This window comes from Pongo pygmaeus, chromosome 3, assembly GCF_028885625.2.
Source record: "Pongo pygmaeus isolate AG05252 chromosome 3, NHGRI_mPonPyg2-v2.0_pri, whole genome shotgun sequence".
NCBI lineage: Eukaryota > Metazoa > Chordata > Mammalia > Primates > Hominidae > Pongo > Pongo pygmaeus.
In genome coordinates, this window is record NC_072376.2 from 133,929,463 (window position 1) to 133,947,657 (window position 18,195).

Below are 18,195 nucleotides of genomic sequence, written 5' to 3' on the forward strand. Positions count from 1 at the left end.
ACTAATCTATATGTTACAATTATGGAGGTCGGAAGTCTGAAATGGGTCAACAGGGCTGTGTTCTTTCTAGAGGCTCTAGAGGAGAATTCATTTCCTTGCCTTTTCTAGTTTCTAGAGGTTGTCTGCATTCGTTGGCAGACAAGAGAGGATCATTGCCCATATGATAATGATAGCATATTATTAATTAAATGCCATGGACCTGAGATCCTAAGAGAGAGCATGAAAGCAAGAATAGTCAAGAACGTGGGAGGTGGAAAGGAGAGAGAGAAAGAAGGCAGTCGAATATTTCTGCAACAGAGATAAGGTAAAATAAAAAAAAAAAATTAAAGCCATAACCAGGAATTCAGACCAGTCCCTATCTGCTGATCCTAACAGTAACTACCAGTTACATTTCCAGCAGTTGCTCAAAGGCAGATATTCAGATTCCCTCCCAATTCAACTCCCTTCCCCTACACTGGGAATTCTAAGACCTAGCGCCAGATTCCAGGCCCTAGAAAGCACTGGTCCTTGACTTAGCTATATGTTGGAATAACCTGGGAGCTTTAAAAGAAATTGATATTTAGATTCACTCTGAAAGATTGTGAATTTTAGGGTATGCTTGGGGACTTAAGTTTTTAAAGTTCCCAGGTGATTTAAATAGGCAGCAAAGCTTAAGAACCACTGGGCCAGAGAATGGATTTGAGAGAGGGCCCTCACTTCAAGGTCTACGTTTCTTAATACTGCTTCCAACTGAAGAGGTTAAGGGGCTTCAGGGGAGAGGATATTCTTTGTCTTTCACTCAGATTTATTGTATATTCTATCTTCTCTTTCATTCACATATTTGTTCATTCACTCACCTATGGGTCATACACTACTCCAGGTTCTTTAAATACAGGCTGTGCAACATATACACTCTCCCACCTCCTCTTCCTAGAAGGAGACTAGACATGAAACAATATCTCACAAATAAACGTAAAATTACAAAGTAGTATTCAAAGCAATTCTCTTTGAATATAGTCAAAATACTTTTCAAAAAAGCAAAAAGCTGGGTTAAAGTTGATTGTGAGATGACAAAAGAAAACCATGCCTTAAAGTAATAATAGCAGGTAATACCTAGAATGTTGTTTATTGCTTATTGTCTGCATTATAAGAGATACCTACACTGGTAGACTGGTAAATATTAACAAGCAGCTCTCCAAGTTAAAAAGGAAGACCTTGCTTTTTGATGTTTGCTAATCTTTCTGATGTAAATACTCCTGCCAGAGCCAATTTCAAAACGACCAACACAATATCAATGAATGTGGAGTTCAGAAGAGATGTACACAATCAGTTCTCATGGGCTGGTACAAACTAGCACAAGCATACCATTGGATATCTGATAATGTTCAAATAAATGATAACTGAAAAGAATTCCAGCTTCCATACATATTTTATTTATTAATTTTTGTTTTGTTTTCTCCTCTATTATTTCTTTGTTTCTGAATCATTTTCTTTATTCTTGACAGAATAGCTGGGGGAAGGGAAGTTTGTGCTTTATAGATGACTCATCTTTCATCTCTTTCCCTGCACTGCTCTCATAAACTTGTGGTGTTTTGCCACAGCATGAAATTGCCTCTTTACTCTTTCCTGCTCTATCTCTTCTTTTGTCCTTATTTATGACATAAGCTTGCCAGAAATGTCCTTGGTCATGGCTGAGCCACACTGATCACAACGTTCTAAGTTATAAAACTAATTTCCACTGTAGGAACATTTCTTGAGCAGTTGCCATGTGCTAGGTACTGATCTAATAAGCATTAACACCATCAACTCATAGACTGTCTTGACAACACTAAAAGATAGGTGATATTATTATTTCTGCTTGTATGAGGGATAAATGAGGAATAAAGTAAGTTGTCCAGGGTCACTTGTATATCCAGTAAGGGATGAAGACAAATAGTCTGGCTCCAGAGTCTGTGTTTGTAACCACTATGGAAATGCATCCCCCAAATCCCAGGTTTTCCACAATTAGTGTAGAGAATAGGCCTTACAAAGGAAGGAAGTATTCAAGGTGTTTCAATGGTTTGGAAGCATCAACGTGATCTCTTTTAAATTACTTCATTACCTGCCAGATTAATAGAACTCTATTCTCTACCTATACATATGTTTAGGTTTGGAAGACAGCTGATGTGATGGTTAATACTGTAACTTGATTGGATTGAAAGATGCAAAGTATTGTCCCTGGGTGTCTTTGTGAGGGTGTTGCCAAAAGGGATTAACATTTGAGTCAGTGGACTGGGAAAGGCAGACCCACCTTTAATCTGGTGGGCACAATCTAATCAGCTGCCAGTGAATATAAAGCACGCAGAAAAAACGTGAAAAGGTGAGACTGGCCCAGTCTCTCAGCCTGCATCTTTCTCCCATGCTGGAAGCTTCCTGCCTTTGAACATCAGACTCCAAGTCCTTCAGTTTGGAGACTCGGACTGGCTCTCCTTGCTCCTCAAGCTTGCAGACAGCCTATTGTGTGACCTTGTGATCGCGTAAGTTAAAACTTAGTAAACTCAAATATATATGTGTGTGTGTGTATATATATATATGTATATATATATGTGTGTGTATATATGTGTGTGCATATGTGTGTGTGTATATATGTGTGTGTGTATATATGAGAGTGTATATATATATATAGGAGTGTGTGAGTGTATATGTGTGTGTGTATGTATATATATCTCCTATTAGTTCTGTTCCTCTAGGGAACCCTGACTAATACGGCTTATTATCACCATTTTCCTTCTTTTCTATATCTCATCTCTGTAACTTGCATGTGACCCTGCTCCTTTCCCACCTCGTTTTTCTAAACACTATTATTTTTTTCAAATCTTATTGGAGTAACAGTTCTCAAACATTTTTTGAGCAACAGAGTTCCTCTATTATGAGTTAGTAATCTCTGCACATAACACAGTCCAAAATTAAAATTTATTATACACAATGAGTACACAACAAATTTGCTTTCAGTAACTGTGTTTACTACAGTAACAAAAACAGTCAGAGAGCTATGTAGCCCTAGGCATAAATCATATATAAGATGATAGTGATTCTTCTGCTCTGTCACCACTTACACCTTTTAGTATAATCTAATGTAAAACGGTTTGCCTTTGTCATAGGCTCACCTACATACAGACATTACAAGATGGATAAAAACTTAGTACTTTCTTAGAAGCTAACCACAGGTAAATCATTTTTTCAATTAGTTGTGTTCCTTATAAATTGCAAACACCGATTCTTCCAGTTTAGTATTCCAATTCTGAGAGTTGGCTAGAACAAAGCATTATCACTTCGATGGACCAGGATTATGATACTGCTGAGTTCTGATGGGTTTAATTCTTTTTTTAGGTCAACTGTGCTTGCCTGGTTCCCCTGGGTAGCCTGACTCCCCTGATAGTAGTGGTTTTGACCATGATCATCTCACACACACACGTATCCAAAATTTTTACTACAGTAATGCTCTTTGATATTTTCTATTCTACTATATTTCCATTTTGTAAAACCGCTAATACTGACTCACCAAATGACTTCATGACTCATTCATGGGTTGCAACCCCTACTTTGAAATTCATTGCCTCAGTAGTGTTGCTTCTGCTCCAAAATGAAGCTCAAACTCCTTAACACAGCACTAGAAAGTTCGTCAGAATCTGCATCTTCCCTTTCTTTCCAACTTCATTTCTCACCACATCCCCTCTGAATGCCAAACTCCAGGCATACAGAACTATTCACATTTTCCAAAAAGCTTGTTGTCTCTCCCCAAGCACCTTCCACAACATACACTGTGTGCTGTTTGCCCTTGCATCCCTAGTTCAACATAGTGCCTAGCATGTGTTAGGCATTTAATAAATGTTAGTTAAGTGAGTAAGTGAATGAGGAAATCAACACATGAAAAAAATGCTATGAAAATCTATTCAGAAGAATGTACCGTTACAATAATGTCTCACAGATTTAACTCTGAAAATCCAGCCACATGCTACAGAAAGGAGAAAAAGCACTCAATTTCCCTAATTATAATTAGAGAAATTTGTAATTTATGAAAACCAGGAAAAATAGTTTCACAAAGATTATATTTACTTTGAGGAAATTTTCACTCATTCAATTTGAATCAGATAGATCCAGTCTTCAATAGATAAAGCAGACAAGTAAAAGTGATAGTGTATTACATTCTGTACCCTCCTTGGTATAATGATGATGTGGAAGTTAAGCTTTAATAGCATAGAGTCCTGATTACTGTAGCAACTACTTCTGTGATATTATAGATAATCAGAGAGAGATACGCAGCCACAGTCTATTTGCTAATAAAAAGTGCTCAGTGGTGGCCTACCACTACTGGCCAAAATAATCTATCCCGTGTTCCTCAGAAGCAAAAGCGGAACACAGCAATGATATATTTTAGGCCACTAGATCTCAAACTTTATTGAATGCAGATTTTGATTCAGTAGTTCTGTGATGAGGCCTGAGACGATTCTGAAAAAGTTCCAGGCGATGCTGATGCTGCGTGTCCATGGACCAGGCTTTAAACAGCATGAAAAGTTGACAATAGATTGAAGAATTCCTTTGCTCCTAAGGAACAATATTTCCCAGGCTAAAATATTTTTTTCACGAGGTAACTAGGCCGCAAGTTTGTAGTATGACAACTTGACCTAACGACATGTAGTACTGGAAGCAAAACCATTTAATAAAAGGAACGGCCTCTTCCTTCCTTTGTCCACTCCCAACACTGCTCCGGTTCCCTTTTCAAATTACAAAGAACCAGTACTATTTATTCTAAAATAAGATATCTTCCAGTTGCCAGTGAAGCAATCACTTTTTATTTACCTCCATATAAGGAACTTTTTAAAAAACAATAACTGCAATTGTCTGCAATATTCTATGTTGCTGCTACCCAGAGCTAAAACATGTTGAAAGATGTGTGAAAGCCATGCAGAGCCCACACAGCTCAGTATATAATTCTGGCTCATAAGCCTCTCACCTAATGATTTTTGTTAGAGATTTTCTTAAGGTTTTTTAATGAAAGATAAGGAAATCCCATTCTCACTGAGTCAGCTTCCCATCTGTCAGTAACATCTGTAAATCAAGATTTTCTGACCATAATCAAACAATATGGGTTGTTTTCTTTTAGTTCTCTTTCTTTTTTAAAAGCATTCTTTTCTGTGTACCCTTATCCAGGAAGAGGGGAAAGCGGGGGAGAGGAGACACATGTACGCAGCTGCTTTTGCTATAAAGTCTTTCTTTGGCATGTTTACCTAAGAAAGTCAAAATCCCAGCAAGTTATTTTGTGGACATCAACAAACTGATTCTAAAGTTTATATGGAGAGGCAAAAGACCAAGAATAACTAACACAAAATTGAAAAAGAAAAAATAGAATAGAATAGAGAGCTCAGCAATCACATAAATATAATAAACTAATCTTTGACAAAGGAGCAAAGACAATAAAATGGAGAAAAGATAGTCTTTTCAACAAATGGCACTGAAACAACTGGACTTCAACAGGAAAAATAAAAGAATCTAGACACTATGAGAAAGACTATTTAAAAAGAAGTCTGCCTAGGATAAAAGCAAATCCAATTTAGATAACTAACCATACTTATCTGACATGAAATACCCATTATTGTTATTGAAATAAACTTGTAAATATATCATGGAGAGCTGTTCTTTCAAAAACTTCAGGTTTTCATAGATAAATGTAAAAGAAACAATTTAACCTCCCTGGAGTCCATGCAAGCCTAGCACATTTTGCATCCTCCAGAGATTTCTTAAAGAAGGAGCCAAAACTAGGACAGGCACAGTGGCTCATGCCTGTAATCCCAACACTTTGGGAGGCCAAGGCAGGCAGATCACGAGGTCAGGAGTTCATGACCAGCCTGGCCAACATGGTGAAACCCCATCTCTACTAAAGATACAAAAAATTAGCTGGGCGTGGTGGCACACACCTATAATCACAACTACTCGGGAGGCTGAGGCAGGAGAATCACTTGAACCCGGGAGACGGAGGTTGCAGTGAGCCAAGATCGCACCATCGCACTACAGCCTGGGCGGCAGAGCGAGACTCCCTCCATCTCAAAAATAAATAAATAAATAAATAACGAGCCAAAACTATATTTCCCTTCACACGTCAATCATGCCAGCCTAAAGCACTGCCCTTCCTTACCAACCCTGCTGAAGCAGAGGCCTCATGTGCATCACGTGAACCTGGTCTTTCCCCCAGTCCTTTCCCGATTGAACAATACTGGACCCCAAATCTAGGCCAACAAGGTTCCTTCTTTCTCTTTGGAAAAAGAATAAGGAAATACAATGAGGGTAGAGTTAGGAGATGAATTTAAAAGGATATATAGAAAAGCCATAAGGTAAGAGTAAGAGTGAGGGACACAAGGACTATCAGAAAGTAGAAAACCTGAAGACAAATTAACATAACAGGGCTAAAATTTATTAATGTACCAGTTTTCCTAGCTTCTTTCTCTTTCACCCTTCACTCTTTCACTAAGAGAAATGCTTGCTGAATATTTCCCTGTACTGGCCATTTAATTATCTGGATTGTGGGGAATATCAGGATGAGATATTTGCATGAATAAGACTGAATTGAAAGAGAAAGAGAGAGAGGCAGAACAGAAATAAAGGGAATGGTGAAGAAGGAAAAAAGAGAAAAGCCTGCACTGGAGTGGAGAAAAGCAACTAGGCAGCAAAAAAGTCTAAAAGATAACTGGTTGAACTTGTTCATAATCAAGTCAAGGAAGTTTCAGCTGGGGTCAGATTGGGAACTTGGCACAAAGGGGTTGAGGGAGCTTGAGGTCCTGCATTACAAGGGCAGGAATCAGTAGGATGGCTCTGTATGAATACTGGTGTGGTAACACCGTGCCTGCAGTCCAGGATGGCCTGGAAAGACACTCTACAGTTGGGCACATCTTTCAAAGCATGAGCCTTGCAAAGCATGAAAGAGTTTTGTGGAATGCTACTGAATGTAACAGAAACAACTTGAATGGAATGAGAGAAAGGAGTTCTAAGACATGCTAATTGAAATGTTTAAAAACTTTTTTGAAATACATAATTGAAGATTAAAATTATTTTACATTAGTGCTGGTCACTGGACTGTTTCTTTGAGTTTGACACTGCACCTAGCCTGCTCTATTTGGAGCACTAGGATTTATTCAGCCTACAAGAGTAAAGGGAAAGGTAGAGGATACGAACTAGTAAAAACATAGAATAAACCAAAAGATTAACCACCATAGTAGTAAAAAGCAATTCGATTTAATAAGCAGGTCTTTGTTCACTACTGGAGACAAGTGGAGTCACATTCACGGCCGAGCCCTGGAGATTCAGGAATTCTTTATGCTGAGCTCCATACAGCTGCTTTTTTTTTGGGTTCCATTTAAGTCTCCATGAGACCTACTAGTTACTGTCTTTAAATTAAAAAGAGATCCCTCTCTCTATCATTGCTACAAAATAGCCTTGCCATAATTCTAATTATTTTAGGTAAGTTGAATCTTTGTTTCTTACAACCCCAAAAGTAAAACTACAATATTCACAAAAGATAAATACAATCTCATTCTTATACACATCACAAAAAAGAAATATAACTGATTCCTAAAAAGCTGTGGGCGGATCACGAGGTCAGGAGATCAAGACAATCCTGACTAACACGGTGAAACCCCACCTCTACTAAAAATACAAAAAATTAGCCAGGCGTGGTGGCAGGCACCTGTAGTCCCAGCTACTCAGGAGGCTGAAGCAGGAGAATGGCCTGAACCTGGGAGGCGGAGCTTGCAGTGAGCTGAGATCGTGCCACTGCACTCAGTCTGAGTGACAGAGTGAGACTCCGTCTCTCTCTCTCTCTCTCTCTCTCTATATATATATAACCAGTGTCCCTTTCCCAGAAATCCCTGTTTGGATCAGGTTCATATTGACACTTAGATTTTGATACAGTAAAATTCTTCCTCATAAGAGTAAATCCTTTATTGTTTGTAGACATTACAGTAAATAATTTTTTTTAAAACCAAGCATGTAGTTTCATCTGTAGAATAGCTTATGGTTACTTTTACACTTCAGCCAATACAGACTCCTATGACTATGTATGTGTATTAGGGGCCTCTGCATTAGTAGACTTGTGGGCAGGGTTACTTATAATCAGTGTGCAAGAGTTCATTTTCACAAAGGTCTATGAGGAAAAGATCATGGCAAATTTTCACCACAGAAATTTGTCTTCCAGGTCTCAAACTAGCACATGAGTTCGAGGGGTGGAACTGCTGAAGGCCCCACTGCACAAACAGGGCTGAAGGAGGTGGTGAAGCATAATTCACTGCAGAAAGTGAAATTCTTCCCTCTGTCAGTATAACCACTGTGGTTAAAAACCCAACACTGAAGCAGACTGGTTGGGTCAAAGCCTGGCACCAGTATTTCCAGTCTATATGAGCTTGGGCATTTTACTTACTATAAAAAAATTAAGTTTTTTTTTTGAGGCGGAGTCTCCCTCTGTCGCCCAGGCTCGAGTGCAGTGGCGCGATCTCGGCTCACTGCAAGCTCCGCCTCCCGGGTTCACACCATTCTCCTGCCTCAGCCTCCAGAGTAGCTGGGGCTACAGGCGCCCGCCACCACGCCTGGCTAATTTATTGTATTTTTAGTACAGACAGGGTTTCACCGTGTTAGCCAGGATGGTCTCGATCTCCTGACCTTGTGATCCGCCCGCCTCGGTCTCCCAAAGTGCTGGGATTACAGGCGTGAGCCACCACGCCCAGCCAGGATTTTTTTTTTAAAGGCTACAAATTCCATCACTTTCTGCAAGCTCTCGAAAACATGATTTTGCCACTTGTCACATCAAGTGGAGGAATCTGTTTCCCTATTACTTGAATCTGGGCCAGTGATGTGACTTGCTTTATCACAGAAGTAACATTTGTGTGACTTTCAATCCTAGGTCTTGAGAGATTCTGATGCTTCTACTCTCTGTCTGTCTCGGAATATGGTGCCTCCACATAAAGAATTCTGGGTATCCTACTGAAAGAGGAAACCATGTGGGACAGAGATGGCCTGTCCCTTGCTGAGGTCACCAGGTAAAACAATGAGCTCCTATGAAGTCACCAGATAGATGGAGCACTGAGAGGACAAGGTGAGACTAGCAGAAGAACCACCCAGATGAGCCAACCTGAAATTGTTAACCTGTAGAATCATGAATGATTCTTTGATCACCTAAATTTTTTGTGGTTTGTTATGCAGAATAGCTAATTTATACACTAACACCTCTCTAAGCCTCCATTTTCTCATCTGTAAAATGAGGATAATATTATATTTGGCACATAGTAAGCTCTATGTTAAGACTTTGGTATCCATTTTCATATTATTATTTCCACTTCTCTGCAGTGCATAGCAAGGCTCTAGTACCCAGGATTGCCCAGATCTCAGCAAGTCTGTGCCAGCATTACAGGAAAGTCAAAAGACAATATTCATACAACTGACATCATTGTTTCACAGTCACTCTCACCCTGATGTCCAAATTGAGGTGCCGTCATGTACCTCTTTAGGCTATGAACTAAACAGCAAGAATGTCAACAAGATAACTGGCTGCACATGTTCATAATCAAGGGAGGTTCTGCTGGGGTGGGATAGGAAGTTAGGCACGCAGGGGTTGAGAAAAGTTGTCTTAAATTACAAGACAGAGGCAGGGGACAGTGGGACCGTTTCCCAGGAACATTGGTGTTGCAATGTTGTGCCTATAGTCTGGGTGGCCTGGAAAGACACATGAGCCTTGAAAAGAACTACAAAATCAGCTTCAGTCCCAATCAATTTTTTTTACCACCACTTTATCCTCCTCTAGAGATGTATTATCGCTTCTGAAATAAATGAAAGCAGCACTCTTTTCTGTTTTCTGAGTACAAATGATTAGTTTGAATCCTCATAGTTTGAGCGTAAAAGTAATTATTTTCATGTAAATTGTATTTATGTGAAATAACTACTTTATTGTATTTTATCATAAATAAGTTATAAGGGACCTGGTTTTTACAGTTGCTTTGTAAAAGTGCATACCAAATATATTTGAGATATTACTAACAGTACAACAAGTTTTTAAAAAATTCTCTAACATCCTTATCGTATATAAAACTATTCTATATACAAATGTAGCTAACACTTTAAGGAGCAGAACTTAGAATATGTGAACAACAATTATAGCTTCCTTTCTTTGGATACCCTCTAGGTGCCTGGTCCTTTTGACACCTGGGGTCATTCATTGTCACAGCAACACTGTAAGGTGGGAATAAGTTTTCCTAAGTTTACATATTAGGACACCAAAGCAAAGAGAAATTAAATAATTATACAACAGTCAAACACTATCTTTGCCAACCTACAACATTTGCAGATGTTTCTTTTTTTTTTTTTTTTTTTTGGAGAAAGTAGTAAGGATTTTTATTGTCAAAACAAGAGATCATAATAGAAGACACAAATAAATTAATTCTCATAATTTTAGACTCCAGGGCCTGTCTATGGAAAGGCCAGCTTCTTATACAGACAAGGTACTATCCAAAACAAAAAACGGGTATTTGAGACAGCGTTCAAGACAGTAACTGAACTTGTACACAGTGAGGAGAAATAAAAAGGTGGTTTCCCTGTTTCCCTCCCTCAGTAAGGTTATGTATTGTATAAAGGGATGAGGCTCATTTTGGTGAAAAATGCTGTCATACAGAAAATTTTGAATTCATTCACCTCCTCCCACAGATGTTCCAGGCCCTGACCTGAACAAGGAAATCAAAATAAGGTAACACCACTGGCTTCACATAAACCTCAAGACTATAATCTAACTGTACCTACCATCTCCTTTACTTTAAAAAAGTTTAAGTCCATTTACCTATAGCAAGTCAGTAGACTGAATTTTCTCTCTTAGGAAGCTTTTAACCAAATTGGAGCTAAATTAATCTCACTTTAAAGTGCAAGAAAGGCTCTGCTAGACTAGTGTTTGTTCTGTGGCATAGAAAGAGGAGCATGCCTCCCCTGGCACTGGCCTAAGAGGCCCCACATGAAGAACTGGTTGCAGGACAGTGATCCATTAGGTCTACCAAAAAGCAGGGGGACTCAAGGTTCAGCCTAGAAACAGGGGTCCCTGCCAAGTCTGGTTTTACCTGTATCCAGGTCCCAAACAAATCTTGGGTCCCCTAACTGATAAGGCTGGAGCACAGCACCAGCCATCAACAGGGCCAGAGTCATCTCAGCCAGTCAGTGAGCACCTCTACACCGTGATTTGTCAGTGCTCACATGGATAGTGGTAAGGAATCAAGAAGCCTGGGTTTTGGAACAGCACAAACATTCTTTACCTAGTAAGCAGTGATTGAAGTTCTTACCTAGGGTAAATGATGAAAAAATAGGTAACGAGGTCCCCATACACCACTGCTGAGAATATTTAGTCTAACTTTAAAGCAGTACAAAATGGCTTCTTCCACACAACAAGGGCAAGCTTTGTATCAATATTTCTCAAAAACCAATTATATCTCTAGCTCTAGCCTCAATTTAACAGGTTTTTTACTTTATTTATTTATTTATTTAGAGACGGAGTCTCACTCTGTCACCCAGGCTGGAGTGTAATGGCGTGATCTCGGCTCACTGCAACCTCTGCCTCTTGGGTTCAGGCAATTCTCCTGCCTCAGCCTCCCAAGTAGCTGGGACTATAGGCACCCACCACCATGCCTGGCTAATCTGTATATTTTTAGTAGAGACGGGGTTTCACTGTGTTGGCCAGGCTGGTCTTTAACTCCTGACCTCAGGTGATCCACCTAACTTGGCCTCCCAAAGTGTTGGGATTACAGGCGTGAGCCACCGCACCCAGCTGATTAAGTTTTTAAATACACCTTTCCTATGTCAAAGCCAAGATAAAAGGGGAGTGGAGTGCAAGAAACCTTCTTTACCAGAATCCCTGGAAAGAAAGGGCTCTAGAAGCCAGTGGGTGTGAGCACATTCAAGTCACGGGGTTTGAGATTATGGGCCCGTGGTGGCTGTTTCTTCCCTTCCGTCACTGGGAATTCCATCTTGGGTGGCTTCAAGGCTGCTGGATCTTCAGACATTCGGTTGGCCTGGGCACGGATCAGTTCCATTGGAGAGGGCTTCTGGGCTCCTCGGTAGGCCTGGGTGGCAAAACTTCCAGAATCATACTTCTGAAGGGATCTTGGTCCAAAGAGGCTCCACTTATCTGACAAGTTTCTGTCCTTATCACCACTTCCAGAGTCCATGGTGCTAGGATTTGGGCCAGGTAAGGCTGTGGAAGAACCAGAAGTGAACCAGCCCCTGGGTCTCTGCTTAAGTGAAAAGTGAGAAGTGGTGCTTGGGGTGGACAGGGCAGATGCAGGCGGCCTCTCTTCTTTTGCTATCTCTCCACTCTGCAGCTTTAGTTTGTGGAGTGCTTCTGCTACTCTAAGGTACTTGGTCTTCTGAGTGGTGACACCCTTGTGGGGTGTGTAGCCAGCATCCCTCAGCCCTGCCTGTCGCCCAAAATGCTGAAAGCTTTCCTGGGTCTGTTTTGTGATCAGATAATTCATGATGACATGGGTAGCTTTAGCCTTCACCACTGGGACCTTGTCCACACTGTCAATGGCCGATGACAGGGACTGGCAGGGGAGGGTAGACTGGCCTCTCCTTCCTCCACCTTGGTGAGGTGCTGATACTTGCTCTCTGGAATCACTGGCTTCCAAGGGATGCTGCCCATGTCTGATGGAGGAGGAGTCATGGACGCAGGGTCCTTGAGGGTATCATCATAGCTGAGTGCCCGGCGGTATATCCCGAAGGGCAGGGACATCTTGCCTAAAGGCCCACTAGCCTCAAGAGCAGGCACTTCTGGTTGTCTTGAAGCCATTGAAAGGCTGAGATCCAGGTGCTTTTTCTATATAGAATCCCTGCCACCACGGTGAAATGATGTGACGACTAAGCTGACAGACGGATGTTAATGAGGAACATAGTCCAGCTGCTGCAAATTAGCAAAGCTTCCCAGGAAGAGTCCATCCAGAGGTTCTGTTATCCTGCTGCCGTGGGACTGCCTGTGGCCCACGGTCCGGCACTGAAAAGGTTCCGAGGGCCCACATCCCCGAGAGGCTGTGGCGCATCTGGATCCAAGCCATGGTGAGAGTGGCAGCGACTTCAAAGGTCTCCAGGACTCACTAGGCAACACTACCCGACGTTTACAACTTTTAAATGCATCTCAATCACACAGGAAATTTTTTTAAAACGTTAACATATTTTCATACATGTATTAAAGGGGACTTTAAAATGAGTTTGCATAAATGAAAATATGTAAATACTATATGCTTCATAGAGAAATCAAATGGGAAATAAGAAGAACTAGATATGCATTATATGCATTAATATTTTTGTGAAAATAAAGCTTGATCTACCTGTATCTTTGTCATATTTTCTGCGGCCACATCAACCACTGGGGGGCAGCATCAAACATTATTTTATAACTTCTCTCCTTGGTCTTCTAACAGGGGAAGCTTTAATGCCAGGCCATGTAACTTATAATCTAGTTAATACAAACACTTACAAAGGATGGAACAGGATTAGAACCCAATATTGTTTGATTCCACAATCCATGTTCGTTTTCACAGCATCTAACTGTTTCTCTATCCTTCTATTTCTCCCAGGATGTAGGAACATGCTGTCTTTTAAGATTTCTATTTACCCTGAATAGCCTACAATCTCTCTGATATGACAGTAAATGTGTTTCTCCAAAACCAAGCTACAGGTAGGACTAATTTAGTTTTGCAAAGACAGATAAAAACAATAAGCACTTACTTGATTACTTCGGAATTCATCCTTAAGAATCTTTAGTTTTAAGACATAAAATGAAACAAATAGTATAGCTTCTGCTGAACTTTTCTTAAAGGCACAGACTGAGAGGGAACTGCCAAGATCAACTTCTAGAACCCCATTCACTGACCTTTCAATAATTCCTTAGCAGAGGGAGAAGGCATATGTCGACTACTAGAAGGAATTGGCAGCCTGGAAGTTGGTCCACTGGGGAGTATATATTAATAAATGAGATGGGAGCAGCAGAGGGAGATCCCAGCACTCCATCCCAGACCAGGAAAGGCAGACAAGGAAGAGCCACTCAGAACTCTGGTTCAGCTTGATCCTGAGAAACCCAGTGCAGGGCTTGGCCTTATGGGGAGACATATGTTCAGGGAGCTTTAGCCCCTGTAAGTTGACTCACTCCATTAGACATAAATGGCCAACTCTGCTAAACATGTCTACCCTGAGTACCTTCCTATGGAAGAACTTCATGCTAAGCAGCCAAGCCTTTCTAAGGGGCTTAGTGGCTAACAGGGTCCCAAGTGTCACTACTGCAGTTGTTAGCTTGTCACACTTCCATGGATTCAGTCAGTAAGGAGACAATGAGCATCAATGGATTCAGGAAGTTTATTACTTGCATAGATGCCAAAGGCAAGATCAACACAGGAAGACACTGAGCCTTGAAGAGCAAGATGACTGACAGCATGGGCAATGGGTTGCTCTGCTGGGGAGGAGCAACCCTTAAACCACGGCCAAACAATTGTACAGACTTACACAAAAGACTGTAGCTGAACCTTAAGTGGGAGCAAGGTGGGGAGAAAGGTGGGAAGTCTTACACTCAACGGAAACCAAACGGGAGACAGATGAGAGAAGGTCAGTCTCCCACAAGACAGGGATAAGAAACTGCCTCACAGTGGCTCCTCAATAGGCTTTTCTTCCTGCTGTAGGAGGTATCTCTGGGTGTTTGAATAGGAGTGATGATGGCGCTCCCTGAGGTGCGTGATTAGTTCTATGGGTAAGACAGCAAGGTCAAACTGGCTAGAATCCTTCCAGAATTTTCTGCAACTACCAGGAAGTATTCTCTCTCATTTCCTGAGATAAAAAGTTTTATTTTTTATTCTAGAATTTTTTATTGTGGTAGAATATATATAACATAAAATTTATTATTTTATTCATTTTTAAGTGTATGATTCAGTGACATTACTCACATTCACAGTGTCGTGCAATGAACACCACTATCTGTTTCAAAAACTTTTTCATAACCCCAAACAGAAATTTAAGCATTAAGCAATAACTCCCCACTCCGCCCTCCCCGTAGCCCCTGGTAACACTAGTATCTTTTCTGTTTCTATGACTTTGCCTATTCTAAATAGTTCACATGAGTAGAATCACACAATATTTGTCCTTTTGTGTCTGGCTTATTTCACTGAGCATAATGCTTTCGAAGCTCATCCATGTTGTAGTAAGTATCAGAACTTCATTCCCTTTCATGGCTGAGTAATATTCCACTGTGTGTATACACAGCATATTTTCTATATCCATTTGTCCATCGACGGACACTTGGATTGCGACAGGGAGTTTTAAAGAAAATGTAAGCTTATAGCTCCTGGGGTCATCTTACACACTTGGGCAAAAGATAGCTCAAGAATGAAACCACAACACAGAGGGAAGTGGAGCTGGCCACAGAGGGGGAGGATGATCATTGTTGAAGACCTTAATCCAGTTATGCCTAAAACCAGCCCTAACTCTGAGCTTTTCAGTTGCAGAGGTAGGATATTCCCCTTTTTTTCTTAAGGTAATTTAAGTCGGGCTTCTCTTCCCACAAACAAGAATCCTAATAAATCAACAACTTGTCAAAGAATAGTTATGTTTTAGAAAAGCAAACTAAAAAGGGCATTCATTTTATGCCTCCTAAGCGCACAGTGAAATATTTAAAACTTTCTTACTGCTAAATCCTTTCTTGTCATTATTTTAAATGTAAACAGTTCTTGTCCTAAGTAGAGAGAATCTTTCACATAAATCCTGTTGCTGTTGCTGTTACTGCCACTCTCCCACCTACCAGAAAATTTAGTGACCTATAGCATCTTTTCTTCTCAAAGTGTGCACGTAATTGATTCTAGGAAAGATCAACCAGAGGCTGTCCACGGCATAATTCCTGACTTTATTTCAAACTACTGTCGCTGTTGGACCTCTGTTTAATTTACATCTTTTTTTAATACTTCCTTATTTTAAAAAGACTATTCTTCATCAACAGCTTTTATCATTTCTGTTGACTTTTTAAGCCCCACAATACTGTCGATTTTGCACCAATCTTACCATATGTAAATTTCCCCAAGAACTCTAAAATTTCTGAAATATCATAGAAAAAAATTATATAACACATGTAACTGATGTGTTCTAGTCACTGATCGAATAATAAAATGGGACTGAAGAAGTTCCAGGTTAAGCTCTCTGTTCTGAATTGGCCCTCAAAATTAAGATCTTTTCACTAAATGAAGTTCAACAAACTCCTTTAATTCATTTCAGAATGTATCAGCTCTCAATCTCTAAAAACACACCCTAACATTTCATGTTGTGTACAGTGAGTGCTTTCTTTCTCTGCCTCCTTTCCTTCTAGTTAAATCCTTTCATTTTTCATATAAAGTCAAGCAAAATTCTAATTCTTAAAAAGAGAGACAGGAGCTGTTATAATGAAGCTTGGAGCTTCGCCTACTACCATTCTATTACCCGCCCACATCCGCTACTGTGGCCCTGGGCAAAATAGACTGAAAAACCTTTGTGGTGAGGTGTGCTAATTTATAACTAAAGTTCTATTCTCCAGGCAAGAGAATAATTCTTCTTGTATTTCTTTGTATGTCTTATATTCCAATCTTTTCACCATTTTTGACTCCTTTCCAAATTCATCTTGAAAGACTCTAAAAACGTTAAGGGCTTTAGTAAAGATGCAATAGGATGCAGAAAATGGAAGAACTGCCTCTGAGCTCCTTGTTGGGCTCCAGTTAATATAATCTACTTTTGCATTTTCTAAGCATTCTGACTGCCATTGCTATGTTTTAAATATATAATAGCTATATTGAGCTGGTACATGGGGTAGGCACTATACTTTTTTAAAAAGTGTTTACATCTATTATTTCTTTTAATCTTCATATCAGCCTGAGTCCTGGAGCTGTCAGCATTTATACTATATCAATGATTTTAAATCTTGGCTGCAAATTATAACTTTTCTAACTTGGGGAACTCCTGGTGCTGTCAGCATTTACACTACATCACTGGCTTTCAACTTTGGCTGCAAATTATAACTTTTCTAACTTTGGCAACTTTTGAAAACTCCATACCAATTATAATCAGACCAATTAATTCAGAATCTCCAGGGGTAGGAACCAGGCATCTGTGTTTTAAAAAACTCCCGGATGATTTACTACATGTTGCCAAGATTAAGCATTACCACTCTAAGAGGAATTCTCATATCAGCTGCTGAGAAAATTAATTTTCTGTGTTTTCTTACCCTAATACTCTTCAAAGGTAGTAAAAGTGCATGAATGTGTACTTCCCCCAACTATGCTGCCATTACTTAGAATATATTTCAAACTCCTTTTTTTTGGAATTACTTTTAGTCAATTTGCCAGCCACTGCTAGAAAATTCTTTTCACTGCCCACAGCAGGATTTGGGGGTGGGCTGCAGAGCTGTGTGTGCACCTGAGGAGACCATCCTCCCCCTGGCTGTGCCTGAATCCACAGCAGGATGAAAGTGGATACAGAGCCCAGCAGGATCCTATCAAGGCCACTACTCCAGGCACACCCCAAACACTCCCCATTTCATCTTATTAATGCTTAGTCATAAAGCAGGCTAGCATTAGAACTGATTTTCTATCTCCTTCTGGGACGTGTTCAGAATTAACATTCCTATGCCTTAAGTTTTCATTTACCTCAGCTACCACGAGTCCCATTCTCCCCCAGCCTATCCCTGAACTTTGGACTCAAACCCATCAGACTGTGAACATCCCCTAATCTGATTCAAGCTCCCTACTTCTCAATACTTGCACTGTGTGCTCTGGAACCCTGACATCTACAAAATGCCCTGCATTCTCCATTACTTCTTTGAATGCTTCCTCTCCCTTCTTAGTCTAATGGAAACTTGGCTTTTCCACAGAAACACAGCTTTCTCAATACCTGCAATATCCCAGTGCACACAGGAAATACCCAGGAAATGCTGAATACAGGAATGACTCATAGTGCCATTAATAATACTTCAGACTTTGGGCAGAGGAACAAGATACCATGAGAGAATGGGGGATGCTGGTAATATATTCATGTGTAAGTGCCAAGTCTTCAGATCAGGTGAAAGACCATGGCTTATGATATTGATTAGATACTATTTCAGAATCATCAGCAAAGAAGTGAGAGTCATGCTATAGCCTCTATACAGAAATTGACGATGAAAGA

The 18,195-nt window shown here is 40.2% G+C and overlaps 1 protein-coding gene and 1 pseudogene across 1 annotated transcript in view; both read right to left on the reverse strand.

Moving 5' to 3' along the window:
• The window catches only part of QRFPR (pyroglutamylated RFamide peptide receptor), a 56,697-nt gene that overhangs the window by 33,126 nt on the left and 5,376 nt on the right, over positions 1-18,195 (reverse strand). The window lies entirely within an intron of this gene.
• LOC129035089 (putative monooxygenase p33MONOX) lies at positions 11,904-12,857 on the reverse strand (annotated as a pseudogene).